Source organism: Ursus arctos, unplaced genomic scaffold, assembly GCF_023065955.2.
Source record: "Ursus arctos isolate Adak ecotype North America unplaced genomic scaffold, UrsArc2.0 scaffold_15, whole genome shotgun sequence".
NCBI classification, from domain to species: domain Eukaryota; kingdom Metazoa; phylum Chordata; class Mammalia; order Carnivora; family Ursidae; genus Ursus; species Ursus arctos.
The window spans coordinates 5,745,007-5,768,562 of NW_026622819.1; the positions used below are offsets into that span (position 1 = coordinate 5,745,007).

The 23,556-nt window shown below is 43.2% G+C and overlaps 1 protein-coding gene and 1 long non-coding RNA gene across 2 annotated transcripts in view; both read left to right on the forward strand.

The window, feature by feature from the left end:
• Nucleotides 1–23,556, forward strand: part of ADCY2 (adenylate cyclase 2) — a 388,284-nt gene that overhangs the window by 150,829 nt on the left and 213,899 nt on the right. The window lies entirely within an intron of this gene.
• On the forward strand, nucleotides 4,360–7,387 carry LOC130543684 (uncharacterized). The gene is made up of 2 exons (XR_008959180.1): nucleotides 4,360–5,101; nucleotides 6,027–7,387. It is a non-coding gene; the product is annotated as an uncharacterized LOC130543684 (long non-coding RNA).

Genomic DNA, 23,556 nt, shown 5'->3' on the forward strand with positions numbered 1-23,556 from the left:
CCACAAGTATGAACGAGAATGGCTGTTACGTAATGTCATCTAACCGAGACAAAAGGCAACATGTTCCTTGCGAGAATGCATCTTGGGTCAGCATGGAAAGCACCATGCGGGGCCGTTACGAGTGAGAAGACGGAGCCTTACAGCTTCCCAGGGAATTCAGTGCTGCCTCGATTTCCACATTACATCTTACAATATATTGCACATAACTCTAGCCATGTTCTAAGGTTTGGGGGACTGAGGACCCTTGTTTTTTCAACTTTGAATCTCCACAGTGCTTTACCCGTTGTGTACGGTCAATAAACGTGGGTGGGCTGAGGGAATGAAGACACAGGCAGGCTGTCAGAATGGGTCTAACCAAAGAGTCCTCTTGCTTTTATCCTAAGTACCATTCCAAGCACAGCCCGTAGAGAAACGGGGTTTGTTTGTGTTTGAAATTGCACATTCACACTAACTGATCACATGCAAGCTGTATGGCCATATTCCTGTTTGATTTGAAAATGGATTTAATCAAATAGGTAATTTTTTAAAAGATTAATTCTATAGAAGATAGTCTTTGTTAGCACATTCAAAATGTTCTTTCTCTCCTGAACATAGTAGCTTTTGTACTTAACACTTTTTTTAATTTTTAAAAAATTTATTTATTAGAGAGAGCGAGCAGGGGAGGGGCAAAGGGAGAGGGAGAGAAAGAATCCTCACCAGACTCAGAGCTCAGCATGGAGCCTGACATGGGGCTCGATCCCATGGCCCTGAGATCATGACCTGAGCTGAAACCAAGAGTTGAATGCTTAGCTGACTGAGCCACCCAGGTGCCCTGGTACTTAACACTTTTTTTTCCCCCAAAAAAACAGTTTAATAGGGTTATCTGCTGATCTGTGCCGTTTCTTCCTGAGCCAAGACCCATGCCAGCCATGCAGCATAAGGACACATTTACAGACTAGGGAAAGGAGATAATGGAGTGAAGATTCACTTCTTCTTGTAATGGGGGAGGTATTATAATAGGAGTAATATACCTATAGAGAAATTCAAGGAATTCATTGTAATTTAAGTGGAAACAATACTGATAGCACACCCACATGTTTCCAGCTTGCCTGGCGTGGTCTAGTTCCCCTGCATGTGTTAGCTCAAGCGTTCTTCGTGACATCCCTGGGAGACACAGAGAGGGTGCCTGATTTGCCCGAGGCCACTCAGCTGCCAGGTGGTGGAGTTGGGAGTCTACCCTCTGTGGCGTGTCCTGAGCCTGTGGTCTTCCTGGTAGCATCATGCTGCCTTCACAGACGTGAGTCACTTTCTGATCCTGGGCATTATTTCTGTGCGTGATGAACAGCCTTCCTGCACCTGAAATGTTCTCTGAGCCAGGATGCCTTCTGAGGGCGGTGGGCTTTGAGGAAAGCTACATCGTAAGTCACATTGTCGATCTCCACGCACTCCTGCCACCCACCAAACTCAAATAACTCAGAGTGCGGAGCACCCCAAGAAAATGGAAGGTTTCATTCTGTTATTGAAGATTTATGAAAACAAAGCCTAATGGTTTGCAGGACCATTACCAACAGATATTCAGTAAGCACTAATATCACAAATGATGGTCAGTTCAGCAAAGTGCAAGATTGAACACAGGTCTTTCTAAATTTTAGACAGGGCGACTTTCCTAGCGGTCATTCCCATGTGCAGATCACCACTTTGTGTGTCTTCCCCCGGGTGACAAAGAGAAATGCTGCAGCAGGTGGGTGTGAACTTGCTCAAAGCAAGGCCAGATGCTCAGAGACCAGAACACACACACACACACACACACACACGCACATATCACACACACGTACATGTGCACACATGCACGCGTGCACGCACACCTTGTGTTCACCCACATGCCTGTAGGTGGGCTGACTTGCTAGCTCACTCCTGGACCAAGGGGAAAAGTGCCACCTTTCCTCTTGCCTGCTTCCTTTATGGCTGGTCTTTTGACTTTCGGAAGTAAACTGTGAATTCACTCGATATTATTCAAGAGCCTTTCAAAGCACGCATAAATGACACACTGGGTGACTCATTAGAACGTTTATCAAAAGTGCTTTCAGCTTCTTTACAAAGCTAGAGAAATACACGCAGAACGGAGGAGTTCCTTCAGACTTCTCGTTCTCACATGCTGAAATAGCTACAGAACTTCTGGGCTCTCTTGTACAACCAATTCCGTGTGGCACCCACTTTATTTAATATCAACAGGGAAATGCAGGATGCCTGTGGAAAAACTATTTTTGAGCTGCTTATTTTCTCCAACATAAGTTTACTTCTCAAGTTTTGAAAAGAGAAACTTCTCTTCCAAAAAATAAAAGTTATGCTCACACAGTTGTTTGAGCTACCAAAAAATTTTTAAAAAATGATTTCAGGACAATGGTCTCCCTTATTAGCACAGAGTACAGGGCACCTGAATATATATATATAAGAACACGGACCAGCATTTCCCAAATGTCTCTGCACACCTGACTCTTCCAGGATGCTCCCCACAGAGCGGTGTGGGTCCAAACGCTTTTGGGCGGTGGGTACATAGTCTCTGCTCCCCTATGAAGGCCCTCCACCAATTGACCATCCATGGCTCTGCAGCCCTGTCTTGAGCTGCCCAGCTTCTCCCAAATGCATTTAACCATGGAAGCTTTTTCCATGTAACATCTGTTAACACCCTGGTTCTCAGAAACATGCTTTGAGAAACCTAACTCCGCTTTCTCCAAATACGAGAAAAAATAAATCTAGAAAGTTCTTGTGTTTCCAATAATAAGCAAAAAGTACTCTGCAAGGAGGATTTTTCTGCTGGGGTAAGGGAAGCATGTGCCCAACTGTGAAGGAGAATTCAGGGTCAGCAAGGAAGTAGGCCGAGGTGGGTTAGTGCCTTCCACAGGCGGCTGGAAATCAACACTAAGAGGAAAGGATGCTGGTCTGTGAGCCATTGGACACCCCAGACTCCGTTGTGTTCTTACCAAGTGATTTTGCAGAAATGAATCCCACTTTGCAGACCTGACATCCGCAGCACCCATGGCCTCCGGGTATCATGGGAAGGCCCAGGTGGAGGGACAGGTCTCCCTAGTCAGAGGCTAAATGAGTCACAACCCTGACAAATGGCGGGAACTGGTCACAGCATGACCTCACCTAATATTCTAGAATTTTGCCAGGGAAGTTGCTAACTATCAATATTTAGAAGTTTCCAAGTATTATAATATTTTTGGTCTTTTTTTTCAAGACCAAAAATATTAAGATAGCTAAATCTGCAATAAGTTTTAATTATAGCTTAGTATTCCAAGAACATGTTGATCAGACTCAGTCATTTTTTTAGATAAAATTTTTCTTTAATTAATTTTAGATTTATTAACAGTTCTTAGACTTAGCATTTAAATTTGTGAGGGGCTTTTCGAGCGTGTGTCCATCTGTTGGCTCAGCGCTTTCCCTAGAGGTCCCGATGGTGTGCAGATAAGGGTTTACGTTTGTGATTTTTATTGCTGCAGCCTCTGATTTTAAAAGGTTGGCTGCTGTGTTGTCTTTTGGGTGGTTAGGGTTGCTGTTTATGTCCCTTTGAATCACTGTCTTAGAACAAATAGGATTGGCTCATAAAACTCTTCCCCGGACTCTGGTGTTTTAAGGCTGACGAGTTTGTCTGCAATGGATTTGGCATTTCCTTACGTTTTTTTTACCAAAGTGACTTTAATTGCCAAAGAAAAACACGCTTTTTTCCCAAGGGTTGTCTACTTCTTTATACTCCATATTGTGTAAACTTGGAACTTCATGTCTTTGAAAGATGTGGGTTCGTTAACGAGTTTAATTCTTTATGCAGTGTGGATATTCAAACTCCACCGGTCATAATTTTCTCTGGTGGTTCCAAATTCCTTCTTTACTCTTGGTTTTGTGAGGGTCCATTGTACAGGAAAAAGTATTGAATATTTATGTAATTGTTTCATTTCTGTATGTATTCAGTACACAGTTTCCTCTTTGGTAAGTACCTATCAAATATAGTTCACTGTGTCGTCAGACGGCAGGAACACAAAGAAAAATCTGGTCTGGACCTGACTTACAAACCCTGGCTGTGTACATTTTTTTAAGTTAAATTCAATTAGGTGACATATAGTCCATCATTAGTTTCAGATGTAGTGTTCAGTAATTCATCAGGTGCATATAACACCCAGTGCTCATCACATCACATTTCCTCCTTAATGCCCGTCACCCATCCCCCCACCCACCTCCCCTCCAGCAACCCTCAGTTTGTTCTGAGTCAAGAGTCTCTCATGGTTTGTCTTCCTCTCTGATGACTTCCCATTCGGTTTTCCCTCCCTTCCCCTGTGGTCCTCTGCGCTGTTTCCTAGATTCCGCATTTTCAGTGAAGGAAGAACTGCCTCTTTGCCCACCTCCCCCATTATAATTGATTCTATTCCTTTAAGAGAGAATGACACTCTAGATTTTAAGATTTTGTGACCTGGTTTTTAAAACGATCTCACTCCTGGTCCGTGTGGCGCTCACGGTGGCGTGTGCTGGGAGCTCGGATCACAGTGGTGTTTTCGGGTTTCAGCGCGCCTTCCTCCAGCTCCACCCGTTCTGTCGCTGCTTCGTCTCTGTGCCATCCTGGCAGCCTTACTTTACACCCCGTTTGTAGCCCGGCTCGGGCTTGTGACACGCCCGTCTCCGTCTCCGTGTGGCTCAATCACAGCATGGCTCATTCACCCTCCAGTAGAAGGAATTGAACGGAAGTCCCAGGACCACAAGGGGCATGATCCTTATGGCTGTGCACTAACTAGAATCCTGAGAGCCCTTCCTTTTCCTTCTTTTAAGTCATTTTGTTCAGGTTATGGAATTGATGTCATCTGAGAGCCTTCTCTCCCTTCCAGAGGGTTCTCTGGTTGCAGGTGGAATGTGCCTTTGGCAATGGGGACAGAGTCTAAGGTCGGTGGTGTTGGTGCCTGACCATGCCTGTTGCTACTAAGGGAGAGGGATTCTCGCCCGAAACAGCTGTGTTTGATGCTGCTGCCAGAGCTGAGACCTTTTTCCTTCCTGGAAATGAAATGGGTCTTTAGAGTCTTCTAATGAAATCAGAGAATGTTCCCCAACTCTCTTAGCAGAAAAATTCATGATCCAGGTGAGCTTCTTAATTCTCTTCCACTAACAGCTGTTCTAGAAAATGTGCTTTTTTCTAGCTGCATGACTTCGTATGTGTGTGTATGTGAAGAATATATTTTTCTTATTTTTTTGGCCATGATGTAGTGGACCAGGATGTGACTAAGTTAACATCTATAGACTTCCCATCGCTTCAAGTTAAACTGGGGTGATAAAACCTGCCGTGTCTGTTCACGGGTTGTTTGTCAGATAGACCAGTGACGACGATAGCGCTTTGGCTGTAATGTGCTACTAAAATAGAAGCTATTTTGCATTGAGACGCTGGGTCTATTTAACAGCTGTCGCTCAGAGGGCATCATGCAGGGGCCACAGGGTGGAAGGACAGAGTGGGAAGAAGCCACCGCAGTTCCATGTGGGGAGTGCCATGGAGCACCAAAGAGAGAGCTCTTTAATGCTGAGCGTGGGTGGGGAAGGCTCCAGAGAAGAGGACATCGCAGAACCGCGTGGCTGAGGCAGTCACACACGTCAGCACGACATTGGAGAGTGCAGATATGTCTGGGGACTCTACCCCTCTTACAGGTGGCTGGCCCTGGCTTGGGGGTGTGGGTAGATCTTACAGATGATGCCTGTAAAGGGCTCAGGCCGTATCTTTGAAAACACAGAATCCATGACAGACTGCTTGGCCTTCATTAGATGGGCACTAAAGAGATGATTAATTTTTAAACAATGGAAGGGCATGACCCCAGATGCCCTGAAAACACACCTAAGCGTCTGCCATCCAGACACTTCACAGTTCAAGAGCTTCTTCATTTCCTGGGCTACTGTGCTCCCCTGCTCACTAATATTCCTCCTTTCCGCGGTCACTAAGCTGCTTGGAATAGATGGTACTGGAAGCTTGGCTTTCTGTGTCCCATTCATCTATCTTCCTGCCTAATTGTTCCCATGAGCCTGCTGGCTCCAAGGCGGCTCTGCTCTCCCGGGAGGCAAGCCCACAGCTGAAATGGTGACCAGCCCAGACTTGAGACGAAGGGAGAGATGCGTTGTCTGCCTTCGGAGAAGCCAAGGAGACTGACACGACCCAAGCGAAGTTACTGAGAATTAAATCTTCATTTAATGTAGCTGTTTTTGGCTTCTGTTCTGTACTCTCTAAGTACAGAAAAGTTTATTTTGGTTGGAAGATGAAGAATTTTCCATAGGCACAGATTAATAGACCCACTAATAATCTTGGAAGTATAAGGAGCCATGACCTTGGAAGTGTAAGGAGCCTTAACCACCTCCGTTAAGGTCATATCACCTTTTTATCCCTTATAGATACAAACCGTCTGGTTTCTGCTGGAACATTTCATTTAAGCTTTTCCCTAAAGATCACATTCCAAACCAGACCGAATTTGTGATTCAGTGAGAGGCTGTGACCACGATGTCTGGCAGCCATACATTTCTCAGGGACAAAATGAAAACACAGAGAAACATGGATCAAAACTGGCTGGTTCCTTGACTTTTTGTCTGGAGCAACTGAACTGTGGGTTAAACACCATCCTAAGAAACTTACATAGATGAGCTAAGGTATCTTCGTGTTCTGTAATTTTGTTGTAATAAATACAGTTTAACGTACCGATTCTTTGCTGTAGCATTTGATGGCAGCACTTCTGGAAGAGCAGGAGGCAGAGTGCACGCTCCCTCCTAATTCAGTGTGTCACGAGCAGGTGAATCAGAGCTTCGTCAGGTTTCAGACGTGAGTAGGAGCTGTTGAAGGTGAGCCGAAGTGAGGATGAGAAAGAAATGCAGAAGAAAGAACAGAGAACCAGCCAAAAAAAAGCTACACAGAGGGATATATAAATATTTTTAGCCCCCACACTATAGAATTTCACCTGCTCTTCTAGAATGTGGTTTCTTGGAAACTTTCTTTTAAATTTCCATATATTGGGCATAATTCAAATATTGTATTTTTTCAGCTCAGTTTCAGGGCAATACTACTGTGATATTATTTATTTTGTGTATTAAAATTGTGACTTCTGTCCTGGACTGCTATAAGTGTTCTTTTATTATTCAGCCCTTAGCCCTCTGTCTCACAGGGTCCCAGCAACACTTTCCTTGTCCGTGCATTGATTGTTGATTCTACCGGAAATGTTCTTAGCTGATCTGTCACTAGAGATTTATTGTGAAAATCAGAAGCAGTAACTTGGACTTTATATACTGTATGAATCATTTCTTTTATGGAATCTAAAGCTTAGGTTTGTTTAGTGATTGCTTTGGAAAGTAATTTTGCTCAGCATTTTCTTCACTGTAATTAAAACAAATGACTCTTTTTTTATTGGTGGTTTATTAACTAAAAGAGAACAACCTCCCCCCCACCTTTTTTTAATTGATCTCTAAATTTTCCGGGAAATACGTGTGCTATGGGAGCTGTGTGAAGTCGCCATTTGACTTATGGTCAAGTTGGTTTCCAGCTCACTCAAGAGCACATGATGTGAAGAAAATAGATTTCTTGCAGTTAGTAAAGGTGAGCATTATAAATAACCTTTTTAGGTATGTGTTGCTGCCAGTCTGTCTCTTCAAAAGTCTACCCACAAAGGCTGTCCTGGAGCTTCTCCTGGAAACGGAGGCCCAGTGCCAGTCTCCTGACGTGTCAGGAATGGAAAACACAGAGGCGAGGTGAGACCTGGGAGAAGGTTTAGAGGAGATGACCTCTCAGAGAAAAATTTAGGACGGCTCTCTGGTAAACAAGAAAACCAGCAAACTGAGGTGACTTCGATGAAAAAAGAAAGCAGGACGTGGAGTGTTTTTGACAAAAAGTGTTTTAAATGTGCAGGTCTATTATTAATTAGAAAAATAAAATTAACCTGAAATCATAAATGTCATTCTGAAGTAAAATGCAGTGATAGGAGCTTAAACTTCAAATTAAGAAGCTATGTCTTGGGGCATCTGGCGGCTCAGTTGGTAGAGTACGTGACTCTCGGTCCTGGCATCGTAAGCTCGAGCCCCCCATTGGGTGCAGAGTGACCTTAAAAAAAAAATATGTCTTATTTAATTATAAAATACACATTTCAGGGCGTGGGTGGCTCAGTCAGTTAAGCATGTGTCTTCAGCTCAGGTCATGATCCCGGCGTTCTGGGATCAAGCCCCACATCGGGCTCCCTGCTCAGTGAGGAGCCTGCTTCTCCCTCTCTCCCCCCCGCCCCAACTTGGGCTCATACTCTCATGTGAGCACATGCTCTCTCTCTTTCTCAAATAAATTTTAAAAATCTTCAAAAAAGAATCTCCATTTCATTCTGCCTTATGTCATCTATTTCTTTCCCAGAGACTTCCTACCCATTACATTTATTTCAAAAGTGTTTACCTTTACTTCTTGGAGCTTGTTTATAATAGCTGTTTTTATTTATTTATTTTTATTTATTTATTTTTTTAAGATTTTATTTATTTATTTATTTGACAGAGAGAGGGAGAGAGAGAGAGCCAGTGAGAGAGGGAACACAAGCAGGGGGAGTGGGAGACGAAGAAGCAGGCTCCTAGTGGAGCAAGGAGCCCGATGTGGGGCTTGAACCTAGAACCCTGGTATCATGACCTGAGCCGAAGGCAGACACTTAACGATTGAGCCACCCAGGTGCCCCATAATAGCTGTTTTTAAAGCCTTTGCTAATTCTCACATCTGTGACATACCAAAGTAATATCTGTTGGTTTTACTTTTACTTGTGAGATGAGATTTTCCTGAACCTTAACAGGCTGAGAAATTTTAGATTGATTCTTAGACATTTTGAGTATTACGTCATGGGATTCTGGGTCTTGTATCAATCCTAAGGGGAATGTTATTTGCTTGTTTTAGCAAACAACTGACCCAGTTAGTTACAGGCTGCAGGTTTTTAAAATTTTATGTAGCTTGTTCTTCTGTATTGAGGATTCTATTAATCAGTGTTGAGGGCTGAATTAATGCTCCCTTCCCCCAAATTCATATGATTAAGTCCTAACCCCCGGTGCCTCAACATGTGACTGTTTGGAGGTAGGGTCTTTCAAGAGCTCGTGAAGGCTGAATGAGGTCGTGTGTGGGGGACTTCATCCAATAGGAGAGGTACCCTTACATAAGAAGAAAAGATGAGAACACAGACACACACAGGAGAAGCCATGTGAAGGCACCAGAAGACGGAGGACATCTACAAGCTAAAGAGAATGGCCTGAGAAGAAACCAGCCCTGCTGACACCTTGAGCTCAGACTTCCAGCCTCAAGAACCATGAGAAACTAAATTTCTGTTACGTAAGCCTCTGTCGTAGTTATTACGACAGCCCAAGCAGACTAATACATTCAGAGTTGGTATTGTTTTGGTCATGATTTGAAGAGTGAAACTTGTTTTTTGAAAATCTACCTTATGAAATTAGTAACATGACATTAAATAGAGGAAAATAATTAACATGTGAAGTCATGTTCACATAAGGTACAAGAAAAGGTTCAGTGTATCTTCAGGGGAGGGCCGTGCAGGGGGTGTCCTGAGGCTTCTGTTCACAGGAGTGACCAGTAATCACCTCTTTTCCATATTGTAGGGGAAATGGATTCATGGCTCTAAAAAGAGACAGACAAGGGGAAAGACTTGGAGATTTGACTGCATGTCTTTTTAATTTCTTTACGTAACAATTATCCTAAGTAATAATATAAATCATATAAAAAACTGGGAAAACATTTGCAGCATCTGTGGTACCGAGTTGATTTATTTATTTATTTTTTTATTTAAAAATTTTTTTATTATGCTATGTTGGTCACCATATGTACATCCTTAGTTTTTGATGTCGTGTTCCATGATTCGTTGTTTGCGTATAACACCCAGTGCTCCATGCAATACGTGCCCTCCTTAAGACCCATCACTGGACTCGTCCATCCCTCCACCCCCCTTCCCTCTGAAACCCTCAGTTTGTCTCCCAGAGTCCATAGTCCTCGTGGTTCATCCCCCCTTCTGTTTACCCCCCCTTCATTCTTCCCTTCCTTCTTCTACCGATCTCCCTGCTATTCCTTATGTTCCACAAATAAGTGAAACCATATGATAATTGTGTTTCTCTGCTTGACTTATTTCACTTGGCATAATCTCCTCCAGTCCCGTCCATGTTGCTGCAAATGTTGGGTATTCGTTCTTTCTGATGGCTGAGTAATATTCCATTGTATATATGGACCACATCTTCTTAATCCAGTCATCTGTTGAAGGGCATCTCGGCTCCTTCCACAGTTTAGCTATTGTGGACAATGCTGCTATGAACATTGGGGTGCATATGGCCCTTCTCTTCACTACGTCTGTATCCTTGGGGTAAATACCCAGTAATGCAATTGCTGGATCATAGGGTAGCTCTTTTTTTAACTTTTTGAGGGACCTTCACACTGTTTTCCAAAGTGACTGTACCAACTTGTATTCCACCCAACAGTGTAAGAGGGTTCCCCTTTCTCCACATCCTCTCCAACATTTGTTGTTTCTTGCCTTGTCCATTTTTGCCATTCTAACTGGTGTAAGGTGGTATCTCAATGTGGTTTTGCTTTGAATTTCCCTGATGGCTAATGATTTTGAACATTTTTTCATGTGTCTGTCAGCCATTTGTATGTCTTCGTTGGAAAAGTGTCTGTTCCTATCTTCTGCCCATTTTTTGATTTGATTATTTGTTTCTTGTGTATTGAGTTTGAGAAGTTCTTTATAGATCTTGGATACCAGCCTTTTATCTGTAGTTTCAGTTGCAAATATCTTCTCCCATTCTGTCCGAGTTGATTTTTTGAATGGATAAAGAAATGTTTTCAAATGAATTCAGAAACCAGTAATAGGCCAGGGAGAGGGGACCATGGGCTATGGATGTGGAGCAGTTCACACACACATATCAGATGTGACTGTCATTCACAGTGTTGAAATTAAAGCATCCTCAAGCGAAGTGGCAAAGCTTTCAAATACATGTAAAACGTAGGTTGATGAGAACTTGTACAAAGGATCCTCTTCCTACACTATTTGTGACCTTTCAATAGATCCTGTGTTTAGAGGGCAATCTGTTAACATACGACAATGATTTTCTCTTGTGGAATGCCCTTTGGCCTATAAGTGACACTTGTCATCATGTATCCTAAGGAAATACTGATGAATGTGTGCAGAAATTTAGCTTCCAAGAATGTTTATCCTAGTATATTTTATAAAGGCAAAAAGCGGAAAGAGGGAAGTATCTGACAATAGGGAATGGCTTAAATAAATGTTGTTATATTTAAAAAAATCATATAAAGCTTTAGATTAAGGAATGGGAAATATATTTTTACATTTTTATGTAAAAAAGTTTCAAAGTTATAGGACTATTACAATTCTATTTTCGTAAAGAAAAATGTTTACACATGAACACAAACCAGTGGAATGACACACAGCCAAATACTGAACTGGATTATTTTGTATGGTAGGTATTTGGCTTATAGGTGATTTTTAATTTTGTTTTTCTGGATTGTCTTTCCCATGTTCCAAAATAAACATACGTTTTCAAAAACTCAGTGTAATTTATTTAAATTTAAGAAAGATGTTCCAGAAACAGCAGTGATGTAATTATTTTGATCTCACGGAGTGGGTGACGTAGGACTTTGGAAACATGAGGTGGTTTCGCATTCATTTTTCAGTAATATCTTGCTCTTATTTTGTTGATTTCCCTGAATATTATCGTTTATTTTAAATATTCCTAAAATTTAGGTCTTCCACAGTTTAATGGATGTTCTGTTGGTATGCATACCCTTGATAAAGCCATTCATTCTACGATTACTCTTGGAACGGGACTAACTTCTAATTATGAATCCGTTAAGAAAATTAAATTTCAACTATATTTTTACAATCAAGTATGTCCATGGACCATTTTTACCAAAATAATTCTGTGCAAAAAACCCCCCACAATCTAATGTATTACAAATAATCAAATCTTTTGGAAAACAAAATTGATATTTTTAAAATGAATTCTCTGTAAAACAACATTGTTGTTTATCAAGAATTAAGAAATACTGAGACTGTTTATGAGAGAGAGAGAGTGAGAGCGTGTGTGTGTGTGTGTGTCTATTTTTGGCCAGTGGAACCATCCTTTTGCTCTTTACTAAAGCAACAAGGAAGTATTGTTTCGACTGAAAGCTGTTGAAATCGATCCTCCAGGTGTGGTGTTCTGGGCTTAGACTTCTTTATCCAGAAGTCTATGGATCTGAGCATCCTTGGCCTGCCCTCCTCCAGCCCCCAGAGAAGCGGAGCCAAATATGTTTTCTTTCTGGCTCACTGTTCTGTACACAGGCCCTCCCAGGAGGCGGGTGGCAGTAACAGAGTGGTCACGGGGCTGCCACAGATGGCTCTGTGCGAAGGCTGCAGCCTCCGCGGATGCCTCCTGGGGGAAGGGTGGTGGCTGGGGACTGTGCTCCTGTCACTCCAGAGGTTCTCCCGTGGGTCAGTGGGCAAAGGCAGGCCCATCATTTACCGATGGCAAATGCCTGCTCTTTCTCCCATATCCGCGTTTCTGGGTTTGCATTTGGAATCAAGACAGTGACGTGCTGGATGGTGTCGGTGAAACAGGGTTACAGAAAGTAAGGAATCTTCTCATGACACCTTGCGTAAGACTTGTAATCCAGTCCAAGAATCTCAAAGGTTCTTGCATAAATAAAAATAACACCTACGATTTTTTGAGTGCTTGCTGTGTGCCAGACACGGCACAAAGCAATGTTATCCAACATATTACTTGATTTTAAATGCACAGAACAGCAGTGTTCCTATTTTGTAGAAGATGAAAGGGAGACTCTGATAGTTTAAGTAACTTGCTAAAGGTCACACAGTGTGTACGTGACAGAAATTGAACCATTTTTTTTTTCACACACACGCCCATCAACATCATGGTTAAGGGGTCTCTTATTAGGGGGTCCATTCTTAGTACATCCCCAAATATTAAACAGATTTTGTTTAACAAGTAGAACTGCAGACCTGTCTGAAGTTGGCAGACTATTTTTAGGAAAATCTGTGTGCAGGTGTGGTTTACCTGAATAGATTTATCTTTACTGAAAATGTAAATTTTTCATGTCACCGCATCTGTGTGTGTCTTAATTAAGAAGTTCCCACATCTTAGGGTGATACCTAATTCCTTTCTCATGAGTTTGTCCTGAAAATTATTCTTTGTCCCCTGAGTTCATAATAGGGATGCTGTTACTCTATTTTTCCCGGACTGTCTAATATTCCCAACATTTGTCAGTCTCTGCCAGCCAGCAAAATGGGTTCCAGGGTATTCCAGGATGTCCAGGGAAAGGCAGTCTGAAGAGGTCACATCTCAGAGCAAGACCTACCGGGTGAGAATGTTGGTGCTACATTAAACAGAGCACTTCAGTTGTGATTTAGTATCAGATACGTGACCAAGGAATGCAAGAGAGTCCTTAAAGTGTGTATGTGAGGCTACTCCACGTTCTGTAGAAGACCTTAAACTAGATTGATCCTGTATTTGGAATATTTTAGTACAGTTTTACCTTCCACTGGATTTGCAAGTAACATACATATGTGTGATTTTGATGTGCGTGTGCCTGGCACACGGGCTTTTTCTAAAAGGAAGGGTGTCTGTGATTTGCACTCAGGGAGTAAAGTAAGGTGACTGTGAAGGTGGCACGGTGGGTGGGGCGTGCTGAGAGGGCTGCCTTGGTGTTATAAATACCCGCTAGGATAGTGCTGTTTTCCGCTCGACTGCTTCCTTATAACCGCCAGTATTAAGATAATCAACTACTCATAATAAATTAATTAAAACAAAATTTGGAAAATTTCCGGGACAAAATCTGCTCCTAGAAGAGAAGGAAAGGGAAGCTTTGAGAATTTGTTACCTGACCCCAATGGACCAAAGACAAGGAAAGGGGTTAAAAGCACTTACGTTTTGATTGTTGACAAGAGTAACAGGGAAGTCACGGTCTGGGGCCCATCTGGAGAGAAGGGGGTCGGGGAGAAGTAGCTGTTCCCGCTGTGTAGGGGGCTGGCAGGAGCGCACCACGAGCGTGTGTCTCTTGGTGGAAGCTGCCCGTGTTCTCGAAAAGCCATGGTACTCCGCGTGCTCCCTCCAGCTAACGGGAAAAACCCAACAAGCCTGCTCTGTGCGTCCTGTGACCCTGGACAGTTGAGACCAGCATGATATGCGGTGATCGAGGCTGTAGGGAACGGGAATGTTTCTGACGGGCGTCACCTGGCATTGGCTTTCTCGGCCCTGGATGCATCTGAGAGCACTTGGAGGATTTTCTGCAGAAGGCAGCCTCCTGGAGTGCTCACCTGTCTGGTGCCAGCGGTCACAGCGCAAGAGAAGTCTGGGACGCGCCCCGCGCTCTTGTATTTAGAAAGCTCTGTAAATACAGCATTAGGGTCCCCCCGGCATAAACACTTAGCTCTTTCTTCTCACCCTTTCCATCTGCTGGAATGCTGTTCATGTGCTCCAACTTGCTGCCTGGGTATTTTTAAAAGAGAAATTCTTCTCTTCGGCAAGATTTTTATTTGTTTTTTTCTTTTTGCCTTGTTGTTGTTTGGGTATTTTTGCACTGAATGTATCATTTGTTTATGTGATTTCTCTGAGGTAACTGAGTGTTTGGGGATCGTGGGTAGGTCTGATATTTTCAGAGCTTGCTTTTCCCTGCGTCTATGGTGTGAGCTGTCCCTTTTTTTTTTTTAAGATTTTATTTATTTATTTGAGAGAGACAGAGTACGAGCAGGGGGGGGGGCAGAGGGAGAGGGAGAAGCAGACTCCCTGCTGAGGTGGGGCGTGATCCCAGGACCCTGAGATCATGACCTGAGCCCAGGCAGGGGCTTAACCTAACTGACTAAGCCACCCAGGCGCCCCAGCGAGCTGTCTTACTGCGGCAGGACTCCCCTTCCCATGTGAGTTCACATTTGAACAGGGAGCCACCTCTGGACCTGCCCTCCCCTTCTCCCTGTTTCCTACCTTCTCCATGTCCTGAGCAGGGCAGAGTTCCTCGAACACGCCCAGTGGAAGGCAGTCCACAGCCAGCTTCTCTGGGTCTGCGTGTAGTCTTCCCTGGCAGGCTGCTGGGGTGTGAGAACAGAGACCCCGGCAAGTAAGGACCCCTCATTGGTCGCTCAGACACATTTCCTTCCAAGCAGGGAAAGTCATCATCTTTTGCTGTAACGTTACCCCCTTGGAACGGTAAGCCTTAGGAAAGTGAGTTAACCTCTGGGCTTCAGCTTTCCTCATCTGTACAATGGGCCACGCAGTTTCATCTCTGTTGAAGGCAGAGTAGCTCCTCTCAGACTAATCCCCTAGATAACACTAAAAACTCTCATAAAATATGAAAGAAAACTACCCGAAAGCACTGGAGAATGGCCAAGAAGAAGCAGAAGCAGCTGGGAGTCGGCCCTTGGATGAAAAGAACAGCCCGTCCAGGTGTTTTCTGTTCTTCTGGGTTTGGGGCCCTGGGGGAAGCCTCGGTCAGCCGCAGGACGGAGGGATGAACTCAGAAGTCTGCAGTTGTCCTGGCCTGGGCCACCAGTGAGACAGTGCGGTGACGCGCCAGCCGCTGGCACAGGAGGAGAGAGCCTTAGGTGGAGAGCCCCCAGTGCTGAATGTGAACCCCATACAGCCCCCAGGCAGACCCCTGAAAGAAGCAATGGCAGGACGGAATCCTAGGACAGGGCAGAGCTGGCAGCTGCTGCCCACTGTGGGGCATCCTGTCCCCGTGTGCGTTGGGAGGGAGAGTTAGGGATGTGTCTCCCCAGCAAGGAGAGACCCCCGAGGAGCCACCGGATTAACTGAAATGGAATTTAAAGAAACAAAAAGCAAAAACAATTGACCCAAAGGAAAGAAGAGAGAGGAGGAAAAGAGGAACATAATGCAGATGGGACAGACATAAAACAACCAGTAACATAGTAGATCTAATCCAGCCTTGTTAGTAACTATGTTAAAATGAACGGACTACATGCAAAACCGTAGTGTGTATTTGACGTTGTCACGAGAGTAGGTCTTTGAAGTTCTCATCACGAGGAATGTTTTGTGCTAATTCTGGGAGGTGATGGATGGTAACAACTTACTGTGATAATCCTTTTGCCATACGCACATTTCCAGTCGTTACGTTGTACCCCTAACCCTAGTACAGTGCTGTATATGTCAGTCACGTCCCAGTTGCAGGAAAAGCCGGGAAAAGGCGTACTGGCCAGGCAGCAGCCGGGCTGTTGGTTCCCTCTGTCAGCCGCTCTTCCCTCCGCCGTCCTGCTTGCTGGCACAGGCGCGACTCTCTGAGGCACCTGGCTCCCTGCACCCCCCGCGCTCACCAGGGCCCTCGGGAGAGGCTGGCTCCCCTCCAGCTCCAGGGGAACTCCGACCTGCTCAAGGCGGTCCCCGTGGTCCGTTTTCCCTTGCCGGAGAGTGAGTTGGGCAGGAGCATAAGACCCAAGAACCTGAGGAAAACCCACAGAGGAGCTTTGTCACTGACAAAAACAGATTAATGAAGGGGTAATTAATTATTAATAGACCTGATGGGGTAGCCTCTTTGGAAGACAGTTTGGCGATGTCTTACAAAGCAAAATATCGTCTTCTTATGAGATCCAGTAATTGTGCTTCTATAAATGTGCTCATTTATCCAAATGAGATTAAAAAAAAAAACTTACATCCACACAGAAACCTTCACACGCATGTTCATAGCAGCGTTATGCATAATTGCCAGAAATTGGAAGCAACCAGATGTCTTGCAACAACTGAATAGAAAAATAAGCTTAGTCCATCCACGCAGTGGCATATGATTCAGGGATACGAAGAGAGGAGCTATGGAGCCATGAAAAGACATGGAGAAACCTTAAATTTAAAAAATAATAAATAAAATTAGAGGGGGAAAAACCTTTCTAACAAGGGAGGCTCAAATTAGAATCAGTTGCCTCCTCAGATACATAGAAACAAAGATCTCTGGACCAAATACACCCAGAGGTTGAAATTACTGGAATAGGTAAAAAGCAAGACCCAGTACTATGCTGTTTGCAAGAGATGCACTTTAAACGGAGGGACAGGCTAAAGATACACGGGTTGTGAGGGATCTGCCATACAGACAAGCCCTGTAAGGCCACAGTGGCCATGTGAGGATCTCATTCAAGACCCAGAGTTACCAGACACGTCACAATCTGATGGTGCCTCCGTGAGGAAGACAGAACAGTCTAGGATACATGACTGTGTTTCAAATAACTGAAAATAGAACTGATAGAATGAAAAAGAGCAAGAGACAAATCCCCTTTGACTGAATTGGTGATAATTAGGGGAAAAAATAAGACCAATCTCACACAAATCATTTAAAGAAATAGAAATGGAAAGAATACCTCTCAACTCATTCTATGAAGCCTGGATACCAAAAGCTTAGCAAAGCTATTCGAAAGAAAGAAAGGGACTGACCCATCTTCCTAATGAATTTATATGCAAAAACTCTTACTAAAATCTTAGCAAATCAAAGCCACAAATATATACAAAGGACAATCTAGCTTGACCATGTTGGTTTTTCCCAAGAACATAGGGCCAGTTTAACATGTGGAAATTAATCAAGTTAGTCTGCCACGTTTACAGAATGGAGGAGAGTGACTATGTCAATATTGAAACAAATGGAAAAGCATTCGGTAAAATTCAACACCCTTCTATGACAAAGACTCTCAGCAGTTTAGAAGAGAAGGAATCGCTTTTAAACCAAGAAAGGGCATATATGAAACACACAGCTAACACCTTACACCGTGGCCAAATATTAAACACTTTTCCTCTCAGATTTGGAACAAGGCACTCCTATTCGATATTTTACTGCAGGTCATATGAGTGAAATGAGGCAAGAAAAAGAAATAAAAGACATAAAACATAGAAAGTAACAAGTAAAACTGTCTCTTCACAGAGGACCAATTATTTACACACAAAATCCTCAGGAATCAAGTAAACAACCAGTAGAACTAATATGCAAACATAACAAGGTTGAGGGGTACAAAAGCAACAAAAATCAGTTGTATTTTTATATACTGGCAGGAAAAAAATGAAAAATAAAAGTAAAAATAGAATTCTGTTTATAGCTATGTAAACAAACAAAATATTTAGTAACACATTGAAGAAAAGACAAGTGAGATCTCTACATTTAGAATTACATAGTTGCTGAAAGACTTAAAAAAAAAAAAAAACAAATTAGGGGCGCCTGGGTGGTTCAGTTGGTTAGCCTTTGGCTCAGGTCATGATCCCGGAGTCCTGGGATCCAGGTCAGCGGGGATCCTGCTTCTCCCTCTGCCCCTCACCTGCTGTCTGTCTGTCTGTCTGTCTCTCTCTCTCAAATAGATAGATAGATAGATAGATAGATAAAAATAAAAATAAACCAAAGTAAATGGAGCATTGTATTGTGCTCTCCATGGATTGGAAGCCTCAAAATTTTCTCAAGCTTGCTGTATATAAACAATCAGTCTCAATTTTAAAACCAACAGGCTTTTCGTAGAGATTTATAAACTGATTATAAAATTTACATTGAACAGCCAAGGACTTAGGATAATCACAATTATCATGTAAAAGTAGAAGAAAGTTAAGCTACTCCCTTTGGTTGGTTTTGTGGTCAACAGAGCTGGTGCTGGCCTAAAGATCAGCCCGTGGGGCAGTGGGGCAGGCCAGAGAGCTCTTGATAGACCCGGCTCATGCAGTCATTGGATTTTGGGCGGAAATGCCAAAGTGATCTCATGGGTAAATGGAAGTCTTCAAAATGCTGTTCAAACAACCAAATATACAGGAAAAAAGCAAAAACAAAAACACAAACACCTCTATCTCTACCTTTCATCATAAAGAAATTAAATCCAAATCATCTATTCATAGCTAAATGTAAAAACCAAAACTATAGAAGTGCTAAATGAAATATAAAAGAACGTCTTTGTTGGGGCTGACGTAGATGATTGGCTTCTTATGCAGGACACAGAACGGAAGAACCTTACGGGAATAAATTTTTCTCATCAAAAACACCATTTAGAACATGACTCAGTAAGCCACAGATAAGGAAACGTATTTGCCAAACGTAGGTCAAAAACCTTTTATCCAGAACATACAAAGAGCTCCTACAATTCAATAATAGGAAGAAAAACAACCCTATCAAAAACAAGACAAAGGATCTGATCAGACATTTCACAAAGGATCACATATAAATGCCCCGTAAGCCCATGAAAGGGCCTCTGATTCATTAACGAACAGGTTAAAACCAGAATAAGATCATACCCACAAACCTGCATGGCTTAACTTAAAAGACTGACAACAGCAATCATCGGCAAGATTGTCCGAGGCGCTCCGCACCTCCGCTCTGCTCACTGTCGCACTGTCTTCTCACTCTTGTTCTTCAGGAGTGAAAATACCTTATTCATTTTATTGTTTCCTAAATACCTGCCTTCTATTCTAGTAGCTGTAAGACAGAGCAATAAATGTAAAGGCAGGCTTTCTAGATTAAGCGTGGGAATGCGGACCTCGTCCGTGAGAGACTCTTGACTCTGGGAAACAAACTGAGGGTTTCAGAGGGGTGGGTGGGAGGATGGGGTAACCGGGTGATGGACGTTAAGGAGGGCGCGTGATGTGGTGAGCACTGGGTGTTATACGCAACTGATGAATCACTGAACTCTACATCTAAAACTAATGATGTGCTATATGTTGGCTAATTGAATTTAAATTTTAAAAAATGAAAGGAAAATACCATACTTGATTGTGTGTTAGACAAGAATAAGCTTGTCCCCAGATTCAGCCCCGTAGTTTATACTTTTCTGTCTTGAGACCAATGGATAGAATTATGACTGTGTTTGGAAGGAAAACAATTCACTAATATTTTATTTTATTTTATTTTATTTTATTTTATTTTATTTTATTTTATTTTATTTTATTATTTCATTTCATTTGATTTTTGTGGCAAAACTGTATTTTAGATTTGGACTAATCCCTGACACGATCATAGAGGCAGTTTACGGGTCAAGAAAAAAAGAACGCCACTAAATGAGTAATGTGGAAATTCAAACTAGAATTGTAGTTTTAAAAAGCAGCCGGTGTTAAGGGCTTGGATACGTGTGCAGACCTGCCCGTTAGCCGCCTCTGTCACTCCTGGTACTTCCCTGCCCTGTCTCGCCCTGGGGTCCCCTCAGCCCAGGTGATACAGCTGCAGCAGGCAGTTCTAAGTCTGTTCTGAATTCTGACAAATGTGACAGAAAGAAAATACGCAGTTAATTACGTTTCATCGCGTTGGCTACCAGGCCGCCTTTTGGCATGGGAGGAAACGGATCAAATAAGCCCCTGCCGGGGACCTTGGGTGCTGTGCTCCCCGGGGGGTGTGTTAAGGTGGCTCAGCGCTGTCTCTGATTTGCCCAGACATGTTCCTGATAATCTGTGTGTAGGACTGTCGGAGAAAGGCCTGTGGCGAGGTAGCCTTGTGGGTCTGCAGACTGCGGTCGGTGATCTGTTATCACACCGTGCGTGTGAATGAAGAGGCAACTTGAAATGCTGGCGGGGGTTGCAAATGAAGGTACACATGATGTGAGCTTGTACCTGGAGGGGTCCGGAGACTCTGTGTCTGTGCCCATGTGCGTATCCAATTTCACATCCGTACCTGCATCCATCTGTCTATCTGCAGAGGGAGAGATGATAGATGAATAGATAATCGGAGGAAGGAAGGAATAGATAGCTACATACATAGACATAGAAAGATACAGATATTAACCCCCAGGTTTATAGGTGAAGAGTCAGGGGCTCCGATGTGAAGGAGCTCCCCAGAATTACATAATCCATGACAGGTGGAGTTGGGATCCACAGCCCTGCCTGCGGAAGCACAGAGCCCTCTCTTTCAGCTGCAACATGACATTATTCACATGACTAACTTCATCTCATCTCTTGGGACTCAACTCACCTGCTCCAGGAAGTCTCAGCTCGCCCTGCTTCCTGCCCAGGTCAGGGTCCCTGCTCCCGGTGATGACCTGGTAAATTGCACATCACTTGACGTTCGTTGGCAGCCCCAGGCGGTACCTTGAGCTTGATGACTTCATGTGGCTCCTTCCCTATGATGGTGCGAGGTACTTCGAGGACACATACTGTTTTCTTTTTAATTTGATCATTCTAGTCTCAGTTTTATTTTTCATTCATATCAAAAGCATTCATGTTTCTTATAAATGTGATACATGGGCATGGTAAAAAAATAAAATAAAAGCTGAAGCAAAGGAAAATGAGAAGGCCCCCTACCCCCACCCCTTCTTCTCCAGTGTCTACTGTGAGCATGTTCCCTGCACCTTCCAGGGAACGGGTGGGTTCATCTCAGCATCCCTCGAGTCTCACGTTGGGCCAGGTGCTGAGCTGACCAAAACCTCCCTGGATGACTGCGTGCATGCGGCCTGTCCTCTTAAATTAAGAACGGAAATGGCAACAATCAATTTAAAAATGATTCCATTATACGTTCTGGACAAGTAAGGGAGAGAAATGAGAAGAAGAGCACATGAAAGGGAATATAAGTGTAAGGACACAGGGACGTTATAGAAACACAGGGAGGATGGGTTAGGAGTTCACCTGCCAAGTGTCCACGGCATCCTGCGCCCCACCCCCCACTGCAAGGCCATGACACACACAGTGTTATTAAATTATTACGATGATACTAGTCAGGGCAGTTAGTCACAGCGAAGAAGAAAGCCTATAAATATGAGAGAAAAAGTGGAATTTTACAATTATTCTTCGATAATATCTATTATTGTGATTGCAAATAATGTGTTACCAGAAAAACACAAGAGAATCAAGAAAAGTGAAGCAACGCAAGAAGCTAATAAGACTTTCCTTATTTCAGTAACATTCAGTTAGAAAACTGTAATAGAAGTGATTCTACTGGAGATATTTTCAAATGTATGATTTTTCTGAATAAATTAATAAGAAAAATTGGAGATATTTGGAAAAATGAAAATTCTTTCCTGAGACACATAAAAAGTCCAAATAAGTAGGAAGTGGGGGCATATTTGGGTGGAAATAGTAAATATTATAAATGTCAGTCCCTACCAAATTCATTTATAATGTTAACACACAATTAACATCCTCACGGACCTTTTTTGGTCATCGTGTGGACCGCTAGGCTACCGTAATACCTCAGACTGGGTGGCTTAGGTGACAGAAAGTTATCTTCTCACTCTTCTGGAGGCTACAGGTGTGAGATCAGGGTACCGGTAGGGTTGGGGCCTGGCGCTTCTCCCCACGTCATCACATGGCCTTCTCTTGCATGCTGGGAGAGAACTGCTCCCTGAAATCTCTTCTTATAGGGGTGCTGGTTCCGTCGGACCAGGACGGCACCTTCTCGATGTCAGCCAATTCTAAGTACCCCCGAGGCTCCATCTCCAAATACTATCACATTGAGGGTTGGGGCATCACCATATGAATTAAGGGGAGGGCTCACGAACATTCACTCCATAAGAGTAATTGGATTAAATAACTCCGTGTTTTACTTGGAAAAATAAATAAATAATACCTAATAAAATCTGCTTTGTCAGTTATGGGTTTAGAATCAGTAGATCAATGGACTATTACCATGGTTGGCGGATCATGGGCCAGACAATACTGATTTTGGCTCTGTGAGCCGAACTGTTCATCTCTGTTACAGTACAAAAGTGACCATAAATTCCATATAAACAAATGAACAGTTTCAGTAAAGCTTTATGTACACTAAAATTTGAAATTCATGTAATTCATATAATTTTTATATATCACCAAAAATCTTACTGCTTACTTTCGTTTTTGTTTTTTTCCAATCTTTTAAAAATGCAAAAGAGAAATCATTCTTAGCTCAAGAGCTGTACATAAACAAGCTGTAGACCTGCTTTGGCCTGTGGCCCTTAGTTTGCCAAGCGCTGGAAGAGAAAAAAGAACAAAGAAAACAGATTCTAAAGCACATAAAGAATTAAGATGTTACAAAGGCGGTGTTACCAGCCAGGGAATAAGATAAAGGTTATTCAGTAAGTAGTGTGAGACCTTGGCTGGGCGACAGAACCTGCATCCAACCACCACCAAAGTAAATTCCGAATGCAGAGTTAAGGGAAAACAACAAAAACAAAGCCGTTAAAATTAAGGAAAGGAGAAGTGAGTATCTAATTTTGTACTGAGAAATCCTTTCTAAGCCTACAGGGACCCTCCCTGAGCCCTAAATTCTGCCCGGCCTTCCTTGGTGTTTCCTTTCGGTTGTCCCCCCTGAAGCTCGAGCATCTGAGACAGGTTTCCATCTTTCTCCTCCAAGGGATCTCCAGAAGCTTCCATGCCCTGACGTACATCGAGGCACTGCCAGGTGCTCCCAGCACTTGGGGTCATTCTCACGGGAGGAAGCACCCTCAAAGCCTTTCTCCCCCCAGATATGTTAAAACCATCCAATAAAGTTGCACTGGCTGAGCGAGGTGAAATGGGCTCTTTCACAACTAATTCCCAAAGTCCTCTTGGTCATGGCACTGTTCCCTCCTTATCTGCACCTGTGGGCATCAGGTACCGTTAGCTGGCAGACTGTGTGCCTGGCACGGAGAC